Source organism: Pan paniscus, chromosome 4 (genome assembly GCF_029289425.2).
Source record: "Pan paniscus chromosome 4, NHGRI_mPanPan1-v2.0_pri, whole genome shotgun sequence".
NCBI lineage: Eukaryota > Metazoa > Chordata > Mammalia > Primates > Hominidae > Pan > Pan paniscus.
In genome coordinates, this window is record NC_073253.2 from 50,134,496 (window position 1) to 50,146,891 (window position 12,396).

The window sequence follows — 12,396 nt, forward strand, 5'->3', positions numbered from 1 at the left end:
CCTCAGCCTCCTGAGTAGGTGGGATTACAGTCACCCACCACGATGCCTGGCTAATTTTTGTATTTTTAGTAGAGAAGGGGTTTCACCATGTTGGCCAGGATGGTCTTGAACACCTGGCCTCAAGTGATCCACCCGCCTCAGCCTCCCAAAGTGCTGGGATTACAGGCATGAGTCACCATGCCCAGGTTCAGTTATTTCTTTATAGCAGTGTGAGAACAGACTGATACACAGTCTGCTCAGCGAGATCAATCACTTCTCACATAGGAAAAGCAAATGAGAAATGGAAGGAAGTTTGGATGCTTCAACCCATTACATACAAGAAGTTAGTGGTGCTTATTTTGTGGACCAATGGAAACCTGAGATGGGACAGGAAAAGGATGTTTCTTCCTACTTTTCTGGGCTATAAGAATGGATTGAGAACGTAGAAAAATTGAAGCACTTTCAAAGGGAAAATGTAGGGCAATAAAGGCTTTCCTGGTGCCATTTAATCATATTTTATATACAGAAACCTGCTATAATTTCATGATTATTTGTTGTTTTAAGCAGCCTCTGTTGTCTTGCCTTTTAAAAAGTAGTCATTCATGGCTGGACACAGTGGCTTATGCCTGTAATCCCAGCACTTTGAGAAGCCAAGGTGGGTGGATCATTTGAGGTCAAGAGTTCAAAACCAACTTGAATGACATGGTGAGACTCTGTCTTTACTAAAAATACAAAAAAAAAAAAAATTAGCTGGTCATGGTGGCCTGTGCCTGTAATCCCAGCAACTCCAGAGGCTGAGGTAGGAGGATCACTTGAACCCAGGATGCAGAGATTGCAGTGATCCGAGATTGTGCCACTGCACTTCAGCCTGGGAGACAGAGTGAGTCTGTCTTAAAAAAAAGAAAGTCATTCACAATTTTTTTTTCTTCATGTAATGATAAGGGCCAGTGCAACAGCAGACAATACATCTAACTCTAATCAGAATATTTCAAGTTCATTCTTAGCTAGAACTAATATTTACAACATACTGTAAGTCTTTTGAAATCTGAAACAATATTTTACTTTACCTTATAGATAAGATCTGTCATGGTGCTTAGCACACAGTACATCAAGGATTCTTAATAAATGAATGAATTATCCCATCATATTCCATTTCCTCTCTTCCTAAGGTCACCTTATGTATTAGTCCATTTTCACATTGCTGATAAAGACATGCCCAAGACTGGGAAGAAAAAGAGGTTTAATTGGACTTACAGTTCCACATGGCTGGGGAGGCCTCAGAATCAGGTAGGCGGTGAAACACACTTCTTACATGGCATCATCACGAGAAAAATTAGGAAGATGTAAAAGCAGAAACCCCTGATAAAACCATCAGATCTCATAACACTTACTTACTATCACGAGAAGTATGGGGAAACCACAGCCATGATACAAATGATCTCCCACTGGGTCCCTTCCACAACACGTAGGAATTATGGGAGTACAGTTCAAGATGAGATTTGAGTGGGGACATAGAGCCAAACCTTATAATTCTGCCCCTGGCCCCTCCCAAATCTCATGTCCTCACATTTCAAAACCAATCATGCCTTCCTACAGTCCCCCAAAGTCTTAAATCATTTCAGCATTAACCTGAAAGTCCACAGTCCAAAGTCTCATTGGAGACAAGGCAAGTCCCTTCTGCCTATGACCCTGTAAAATTAAAAGCAAGCTAGTTACTTCCTAGATACAAGGGTTGCAGGTATTTGGTGAATACAGCCATTCCAAATAGGAGAAATTGGCCAAAACAAAGGGGTTACAGTTCCCATGCCAGTATGAAATCCAGCGGTGCAGTCAGATTCTAAAGCTCCAAAATGATCTCCTTTGACTCTATGTCTCACATCCAAGTTATGCTGATCTAAGAGGTAGGTTCCCATAGTCTTGGGCAGCTCTGCCCCTATGGCTTTGCGGGGTGTAACCCCCTGCTTCTGGCTGCTTTCACAGGCTGGCATTGAGTGTCTAGCTTTTCCAGGTGCACAGTGCAAGCTGTCAGTAGATCTACCATTCTGGGGTCTGGAGGACAGTGGCCCTCTTCTCACAGCTCCACTAGGTGGTGCCCAAGTAGGGACTCTGTGTGGGGGCTCCAAGCCCACATTTCCCTTCTGCGCTGCCCTAGCAGAGGGTCTCCATGATGGCCCTGCCCCTGCAGTAAATTTTGCCTGGGCATCCAGACATTTTGATACTTCTTCTGAAATCTAGGTGGAGGTTCCCAAACCTCAATTCTTGACTTCTGTGTACCTGCAGGCTCAACACCACATGGAAGCTGTCAAGGTTTGGGGCTTGCACCTTCTTAAACCATGGCTGAGCTTTACCCTGTCCCCTTTTAGCAACAGCTGGAGTGGCTGGGATGCAGGGCACCAAGTCGCTAGGCTGCACACAGCATGAGAACCCTGGGCCCAGCCCACGAAACCATTTTTTCCTTCTAGGCTTCTGGGTCTGTGATTGGAGGGGTTGCCATGAAGACCTATGACATGCCCTGGAGACATTTTCCCCATTGTCTTGGGGATTAACATTTGACTCCTTGTTACTTATGCAAATTTCTGCAGCCAGCTTGAATTTCTTCTCAAAAAATGGGTTTTTCTTTTCCACTGCATCATCAGGCTGCAAATTTTCTGAACTTTTTTGCTCTATTTCCCTTTTAAAACAGAATGCTTTTTAATAGCATCCAAGTCACCTTGTAAATGTTTTGCTGCTTAGAAATTTCCAGATACCCTAAATGATCTCTCTCAAGTTCAAAGTTCCACAAATCTCTAGGGCAGGAGCAAAATGCTGCCAGTCTCTTTGCTAAAGAGTCACCTTTGCTCCAGTTCCCAACAAGTTCCTTATCTCTATCTGAGACCACCACAGTCTGGACCTTATTGTTCATATCACTATCAATGTTTTTGTCAAAGCCATTCAACAAGTCTCTAGAAGGTTCCAAACTTTCCCACATATTTCTGTCTTATTCTGAGCCCTCCAAACTGTTCCAGCCTCTACCTGATACCCAATTCCAAAGTCGCTTCCACATTTTTGGGTATGTTTTCATTAATGCCCCACTCTACTGGTACCAATTTACTTTATTAGTCCATTTTCATGCCCCTGATAAAGACATACCCGAGACCAGAAAGAAAAAGAAGTTTAATTGGACTTACAGTAAGTTCCACATGGATGGGGAGGCCTCAGAATCATGGTGGGAGGTGAAAGGCACTTCTTACATGTCGGCGGCAAGAGAAAAATGAGGAAGATGCAAAAGTGAAAACCCCTGATAAAACCATCAGATCTCATGAGATTTATTCACTACCATGAGAACAGTATTGGGGAAACCACCCCTATGATTCAAATTATCTCCTACTGGGTCCCTCCTGCAACACATGGGAATTATGGGGGTACAATCAAGATGAGATTTGGGTGGGGACACAGAGCCAAACCATACCACCTTAATTCCTTGAACTTAGTTCGTTTCCATTTCTTGTGATCCCTAGAAGCATCTTTAATTTCTTTTCTCTCACTCATCTTTTTTTTTTCCTCATAGGCAACTCTTTGTTCTTGCAATGCTTTCATTTTTCTGTCTTTTTTCCCTTCTTATTTTCTGCTTTCATTCACTCTTCCTTTTCTTTCACCTGTGCTTCCATAATTATCTTTCTACCACCTTTCCGGGTGTGACTTGGATAACTGGAGTGGAACATCTTACATTATGAGATACTGAAGTTGATCAATTACTAATTGGTTATGAGGGGAAGAGCCAGAAATCTGTCTTGGGCTGACCTGAGACAAAGACATACCAATATCTATTTTGACATTACAAACATCTCCAAAGGACTGCCAGTCTTTCTTCACTGTGCTTTTACTTGAATCTAAAACCTACTTCTGAAAAGCTGATCAAAACTTTACTAGCATGCATACTTATAAAGTAATACACATGAAAATAATGGGTATTCATATTATTTCTCTGTTCATCTAAATATCTAACTTAAGAAAATATAGTGAAAGGGATAATACCTTTTATTCTTTAACTAGTGACAACAGAACCTATCATAGATCCTTTTGAGATGCAATAAACATTGATTTAAAATAAGTTGTTCAAATTATTACTATGAAACTCTACCACAGTTGACAATATTTTAGATTTTTAATTAATCTGAAAATATATGTAATTCTTCTTGTCTTTCCTGGCAATTCTTCCAACCATAAAACGATTGAATTTGATTATAACCTAACCAAAGACAAGACATTATGGAACAAGCACAGCTACCTGAGGAGAGTTAACCTTCTCATGAGTATCAAGTGCTAGAAAATTGAAATTAATCTTTAATATTAAATTAAAAACAACAAACTAATAAACCTGTGCATATTCAATAAGGGAAATTACTCAAGGGTACTGATTTTGAGAGATTTAGTCTTAAGGAAAATAAGGAGTCATATGGGAATGAGAAAAGTCTTAGGGATTAGATCAACCTCCTGGGGAAGGAAAAGTGATAGCTCCAAAAAACTGACAGCAGGCAGAAATTCAGGCAGGTCAGGAGTTAACATAAGAGAAGAACAACTGTAATTATTGGGGACAAGCTCCTGGAATTTAGGGCAGAACTGTGGCTATTTTTACCTCATAAAAACTGAGAAACCATCCAAGAAACCAAAGGAAAGACTTACACCATAAAAATAATCAGACAGCCAGAGTTTAGCCACTAGGAATAAGAAAAGAGCCTAATTCTTGGGGATCAGAACAACAGTCAGAGAAGGAGCAGACGCCAGGGTACCTGGGTTTTTAATTCTCTAAGCTATGCCTTAGAGTTCCTGAAAGTTCCTGTGACCAGCACAGAATCTGTCCCAGAGATAAGGATGAGCCAAATTTAAAAGAAGGAGTAAAGTGAGAACAGCTTTGAAATTTAGGGGAGAAATAAGACAAACCTCACTGTGTGAACAGTACCTAACAGAAAAAAATATATAATCTGATAGTCTTGTGCTGCAATAAAAGTCTAAAGTTAGTAACTAAAACTTTTATTGTAGGGTTGCTAGGATGACTGAGTAAATGTCTTAATATATAGGAAGTGCTAAGAAAAGTGCCCAATATGTTGTAGGTATTCAATAAATATTAGCTTATTACAGCTAGTATTATCAATGCTTTGACTGTTTTGAATTTCTTCATGGAAATACTGATTCTGCTTAAAGTTTCTGAAAGAAGCCACAAAGGGGATTAAGTGGCAGGAGGTTCTTTTTGAGTGACTTGAAAAGTTATACTGAATACCTTTTGGAAAGTAAGAGAGGCCTAGACAGCATGGATTGCACAATATATTCTCAAAGTGCATGAACGTAAGTGGTCTGGAAGGCTCTGAAGACTGCTTCTGTTTTGTATCCCTAGAATCCATAACCCCAGATTTAATTTCCAAATGCCTTGTTGCAGGTCAGATGAAAGACACTTGGAATCAGATAAATCTAGTTTACAGATCATAAGACTACCATCTTCGGTAAAGTAGATAGAGGCAAATTTTGTCGTTAGTGACTCTTCACAACACCTTATTCCAAAGAGGGCTCTGATAATTATAGTTTCCTCTGTCCACTCAAGACCGATCCCAGCCTTAGCTCCCAGCAACTCCATATTACCATTGTTGCTTTCATTCATTCACTGGTTAATTGACTGCTTCATTCATTCATTCATTCATTCACACTGATATGGTTTGACTCTGTGTCTGCACCCAAATCTTACCTTGAATTGTAACCCCCATAATTCCGATGTGCCAAGGGCAGGACCAGGTGGAGTTAACTGGATCACGGGGGACGTTTCATGAGTTCTCATGACATCTGATGGTTTTATAAGCATCTGGTATTTCCCCTGCTTGCACTTATGCTGTCCTGCCACCCTGTGAAGACGGTGCCTGCTTCTCCTTTGCCTTCCACCATGATTGTAAGTTTCCTGAAGCCTCCCCAGCAATGTAGACCTGTGAATCAATTAAACCTCTTCCTTTATAAATTACTCAGTCTTGGATAGTTCTTCATAGCCATGTGAGAACAAACGAATACACACTCATTCACAATTTTCAATACCAGCCAGTCATTTGCAGACTCATGGATTTGATGGATCATCTGTAAGATTTTATGAGGTACTAGGACAAAAGGCTGTTATACTTTATTTTACACACTAAGAACACTTAAAAAACACACAAGTAAAATTATTACTTTATATACCAAAGGGTATTGTAACACTCTAACAAATAGAGGAGATTAATAAGTTATATTAAAAGACTGTTTTAAAACAATAGAATAGATTTTTCTACTTATAAAAACTGTCATCTACCTTATGCTTCTTACTTGACCCTGGTTCAGGGAATACTTGGTTGTAGATTGGCAGTGGCAGGATTTGGAACCACTGCCTTAAGCAACAATCTCCTTGCATTCTTTTTTTGCCACCTTCACAGTTTACCCACAATGCTCTTTGTTTCTGCTAGCTTCCCTGCTGGAGAATGGCCTGATAAATGATCTGGCCTTTGGACATTAAACCTTAGACTTACTCACATTTGAAAAAGATGCCTGGAAGGCTTCAGTAGCTCAAGTTAGCAGTTAATGGTCCTTAAAAGGCAAAAAAGAGCAATATATTCCTTTTGATATTTCTAAAAAAAAAATCAGGTAATATAGTAAACTTCTTACTAGATTAGCCCTTAGAACAGAGCTTTTCTCATCTTTCTAACTGCTCAACAATTTCTATGTCCGGGGATTTTAACTCCTGAGACCAGCCAAACAGATCTAATGATGCCAGACCTTCTTTTTAAGCTTTTCTGAGGGAGTAGACAAATGATTATATTACAGGTCCCCAAATTACTGAAGTATCCCAGGGATCTGTGGGTGGGGCAAGGATCTGCTTTGAATTTATTATTTTTCTCTATATTGTTTTACTAGAAAAAAATATTCTTGGCCTAACATATTTGGAACCTATCAGTCTATTTCAATCAGGGTTCATATGAAGCCAATTTGTAGTTATTCTTTTTATAATTCCAAATATTTCCTAATGTGTAGTTACTATAGTAATATAGTTATCCTTGACCTGAAGATCATATAAATTGGGTTGTTGAAAACTGAAGACAGGCTTGTTTTATAACTAATAAAAGAATTTGAACATGAGAAAATTACTTTTTCCTACTATTAATTTTAATTTGTTTACACTGTGACTTGATTCTCATTTACTGGGCCAAGGTTTCTGCTACAAAAATCAAAGGCAAAAGTTTCAAGGACTTATTAAATTTAGTCACCTTTTCATCCACTGATAGGCACCATTGACTGGGATGAAAGCAGAATGATTAAGTTAAATACATAAGTGGAGATGATAATAGAAACACAAATGAAACCTGATCAATGCTTTGTTAGTCAATAAACAATTTCCTTTCTTTTAAATATTAGCTATTATATTAGTTATTAGATATTTTACATTACTAAATATATACTATATATTAGTTATTAGATATATTAAATATTGTCATGAATTGAATGTTTGTGTCTCTCCAAAATTCGTATGTTGAATCCTAACTACCAATGTGATGGTATTAAGAGGTGAGACCTTGGGAAGTGCTTAGACTGTGAATGTGGAGCCCTCATTAATGGGATTAGTGCCCCTACATAACATGCCTCAGAGAACTCTCTTCCCCCATTCCACCATGTGAAGATACAGCAAGGAGCTGCCATTCTGGGAACCAAGAAGCAGGCCCTTACCAGACACCCAATCTGCTGGTGCCTTAAACTTCCAGCCTCAAGAACTGTGAGAAACAAATTTCTGTTGTTTATAAGCTACCTAGTTTATTGTATTTTGTTACAGCAGCCTGAACAGACTCAGACATATGAGATATCATTAGTTATATATTACTGCAGCTTAAAATAACAAATATTTACTCTTTCATTTAGTAAATTTAGCAGTTTAAACTTAGAAGCTTAAAACAACAAACAATTATGGTCTCAGTTTCTGTAGGTGAAGCGTTCAGGAACACTTTAGTTGTGTGTTTTTTTCTAGGGTCTCTCATGAGGGCATAGTTGGGAAGATCCACTTCCAAGATGCCATACTCACAGGACTGTCAGCAGCAGGCTTCAGTTCCTTGCTGGCATTTGGAAGGAGGTCTCAGTTCCTCACTGCACTCTCCTTAGGGCTGTTGGTGTGTCCTATCAACATGACAGCTGGCTCCTCCCAGAGTGGATGATCTGAAGAGAGTGCAAGGGAGACACAATGCCTTGTATGATCTAGGCCTGGAAGCCACATACTGTCACTTCCACCACAGTTTATTTATTAATAGCAAATCACCAAGCACATTTTTCATTCAAGGGAAGAGAAATGAGACCTCACCTTTCAGAGAAGAAGCAAAGATTTTGTAGACATAGTTTTAAATTGCTGTAAGCATATTTGGCTTTCGGCCAGGATATATAGATCATTCTCATCATGATTTAATAATTGTCACTGCAGCGGTATTCTGGGCCTGCAAGGTCACATTTCCTCCAGTTAATAATCTTGAACCATTCTGTATCTTCCAGGAAATGACTTTGTTTAGTGCTAGGCGTAGGAATTGGCCATGGAAGTTCTGCTTCTCTTTTTTTCCTTTCTTCCCCTCCCCTTTCTCCCATTCTCTTTTTCCGTTTTCTGAGTCCCCCTTGCCCCTGGGGCCCCTAGAACAAGTTGTAGATATGTGGGTTGAGGGAATGGATTATTTATGCAGCTCTAGGAAGATGTGTGTTTTCTGTAACAATAGCTGGCTTGTAGATAATGAGCTATAACCTGCAATACAACTATCTACAAACCTTGAGAGAAAATCTCTAGGCATTCAGACCTTTGACATACAGCACACTGCCCTTTGTAGTTTACACTCAGCCATGGAGTGACATATGCTAAATACATGACTTTCTGTTTCATCTGACCTGACAGTGACTGAGCCTGCACTGTTTTACTATTTTTTTATATGATGCATATATTTTTTTCATTTATGCCATTACTTTCTCATTTGTTTACTGTATTATAAAAAAACTCAAATATTCCTTTAGGTATATACCCAGTAATTTAAATCATTCCATTATAAAGACACATGCATGCATATGTTCACTGCAGCACTACTCACAATAGCAAGATGTGGAATCAACCTAAATGCCCATCAATAATAGACTGGATAAAGAAAATGTGGTACATATATGCCATGGAATACTATGCATCCATAAAAATGAATGAGATCATGTCCCTTGCAGAGACATGGATGGAGCTGGAGGCCATTAATTTTAGCAAACTAACAAAGGAACAAAAAACCAAATACCACACATTTCCATTTATAAGTGGGAGCTAAATGATGAGAATGCATGGACACGTAGTGGGGAACAACACATACTGGGGCCTTTTGGAGGCTGGAGGGTGGGAGGAAGGAGAGGATCAGAAGAATAACTAATGGATACTAGGCTTAATACCTGGGTGATTAAATAATCTGCACAACCAACTCCTATGACACTACCTATGTAACAAACCTGCATTTGTAACCATAAATTTAAAATAAAAGTAAAACAACTCTCAAATATTACCTCTGATGATTTATTTTTTCTCAATCATCTCTCTTGTTTTATCAGGTGTTTCTATGGGGGGAATTATGTGCCCCTCCTCCCTCATGTTCATATGTTGAAGCCCTAACCCTCCATGTCACTATATTTGGAGATAGAGTTTTTGAGAAGGTGATAAAGGTTAAATGAGGTCATAAGGTTAGAGCTCTAATCTGATAGGGCTGGTGCTCTTGTAAGCAGAGGAAGAGCTCTCTCTGTTCCCTGTGAGGACACAGGGAGAAAGTGGCCATCTGCAACCCAAGAAATGAGCCTTTGCCAGGCACTGTCCCTGATGACTGCTTCATCCTGAACTTCCGGCTTTAGAACTGTGAGAAAATAAATGACTGTTCTTTAAGTCATCCAGTCTGTGGTATTTTGTTAGGGCAACCTGAGCAGTCTAAGATGGGCTTATGCATCTTTGCTCCCTTTCTCCCTCACAAGTTTGCTCCTGGGTCTTGCCATTCTCTCTTCCCAGAGAATAGACAGAATATTGCAAACATATGGCAGGCCTCTCACTGAATAGCAATGAGGCTGGTGGCAGTGGTCACTAGCTGACGAGGCAGAATGTTTCAGATGTCAGCAAATAGGTGTTTTGCTTGGTAAGCAAGAAATTGAAAGGCAACATTTATAATATGAAGAAATTAAAGTGCTATCAAGGCGACAAGTCAGATCTATTATGTCATGGCACTTTGATGGGACTGTTCTAGGTGTGAATTATAGGCCATAGTTTTGCACTAGAAACTCCAGGACCAGCTTTGTTCTGCAATTCAGACCCTTTTGGATTTTAGAAAAGTAAGATCAATAGAGTAAGTATTTTGCAAGCTAAATCAATTCCATAAGGAAAAAAAACTGGCCTTTTAAATTTTATTGTTTTACTTTTTCAGGGATTCTTTCATAATTATATGACAGTTACTCTAAATAGCTTTGTTACTCTAAGAAGTCCTTACTATGAGACAAAAAAGTTTTCAAACAGAGGTGTATGGATGAGATCAGGGTAGGAAATGGATAAGCTCCCTAAAACAGGGACTAGAACAGAAACCAATAAGAAACATTACAATGCAGAATCCATTGTATATAGCAAGTTAGAGAATGCATCTGAGCTGAGATGAGGGCCGAATGACCATCACTTAAAGTGTCAAGAATAATTCAATTAGATCCTGTAATACTGTTTCACACTTCAAGACTATAGAGGATGTGTGTGTATATGTGTGTGTGTGTGTGTGTGTGTGTGTGTGTGTTGTGAGGGCAGAAGAGAAAGCGGGTAGCATTCTGAGGTTTCTTAAGTGCTCCTACCTTAGTAAATGTTGGCCTTGAAATAACAGTAGGGCTAACATTGCAGGCACGGATTTTAGAAGGCTTAAATATGTAATTCCAAAAGAATTCAACTTACTAATTTGGCAAGTTAGAGGAGAAGAATTAAAGAGTTAAAGAGGACAACTGGTCTTATCTGAGATAGTTATGAACTAGTGAAATTTCCGTCATTATTAATGTGGGCCTAGAAGGACTTCTGAAGACAAATAACTGTTAGAAAGTTGTGTACGCTTATTCAGGGATTCCAGCCTATCTGTACACAAGTTTATAAGTAAAGAAGAATGTATGTACCACACATAAGTGAAAAATGGCTAGTTACTTTTAAACTAATAAAATATTATTCCTCAAAGTGCTGCTTTTCTCCAGGGCTTAAAAGTCTCTGTACAATTGGGAAAGTTTTCTTGCTGCTTATGCTGAGTTAGTTACATTAAATGACAACACATCATAACAGCTATTAAGCTAAGACATGAATTTTGGAAGTCAGATTTTTAAAAATGAAATTGTTGAACTTCATCTTATTTGATACAATTTTAAGTGGTTTGAGAATCAGAATTGTCAGATTTACCTTAGTATCCTCTGTAGCATCTAGTGGCGTACCCAGTACACAATGGAAATTGAATAGATACCATTGAGTTGAAATGAACACTTCCCCCCAAAGTTTAACTTCCTAACTCCATTACTTTCTTCTCTAAGATCATTGTCTCTATTTTATGAACAGACAGTTTATAAAGTGACAAGTGCTAGATTATTATACTTGAAGTAGGTATCTCCTTTGATATACTAAGACTTCAAGGTGTTGTACGTCAAGATTTGGCTATAAATGACCTGGTTTGGGGTCAGAGCAAACTGTGAGGGGTGAACCAGCACCAAGAGTTGGTGTGAGTGGGAAAAGAACAGACTTAGCTACTTGGAAAGATTCATACTGGTCATAAACACTGCTTCCTAAGATTCCCCTACTAGACGTCATAATAAAAGCAAGATTTCTCATCATAGACTTTAGAGAGGGTAGCAGAGGCTTTGGAAGGTAGGATGTAACATGACATGTATCTGTAAGTAGCAGGTCCAAAGGCACAAGAAAGACAGGTAGAGGTCAGGGATAATCTTCCTTCCTTTTATTATCTGTCTAATGGAAGTCCCCTCTTATGGAATATGCTGACCCCCCGACAAGTACTACTTTTATTCCTTTTCCATATGTGTCTCTCCAATTAGCACAGTTACTACTAGCAGATTACTAATAGCACTTGCTACTACTGTTACCACATCCTGTTAAATCATCACCTTTTCTGTGTTCAATTTTGCTTTCACTACCAGTTCCAATAACACTACCACACTGTTCATTTCAATTTGTTTAGCGCTTACTATATGGACCAAAATATGTGCTGGATGTTTCATGGCATTATCTTTAACCCTCCTAATAGCACTTTACAGGCTTGGTATTACTCTCCATATTTTCAAATGAAAATTCTGTTGCGTTTATTATGTGTCTACTGTGTACTAGGCATGGTGATAGATGTTAGTGATACAAAGGTGAATATGTCCTCATGATCT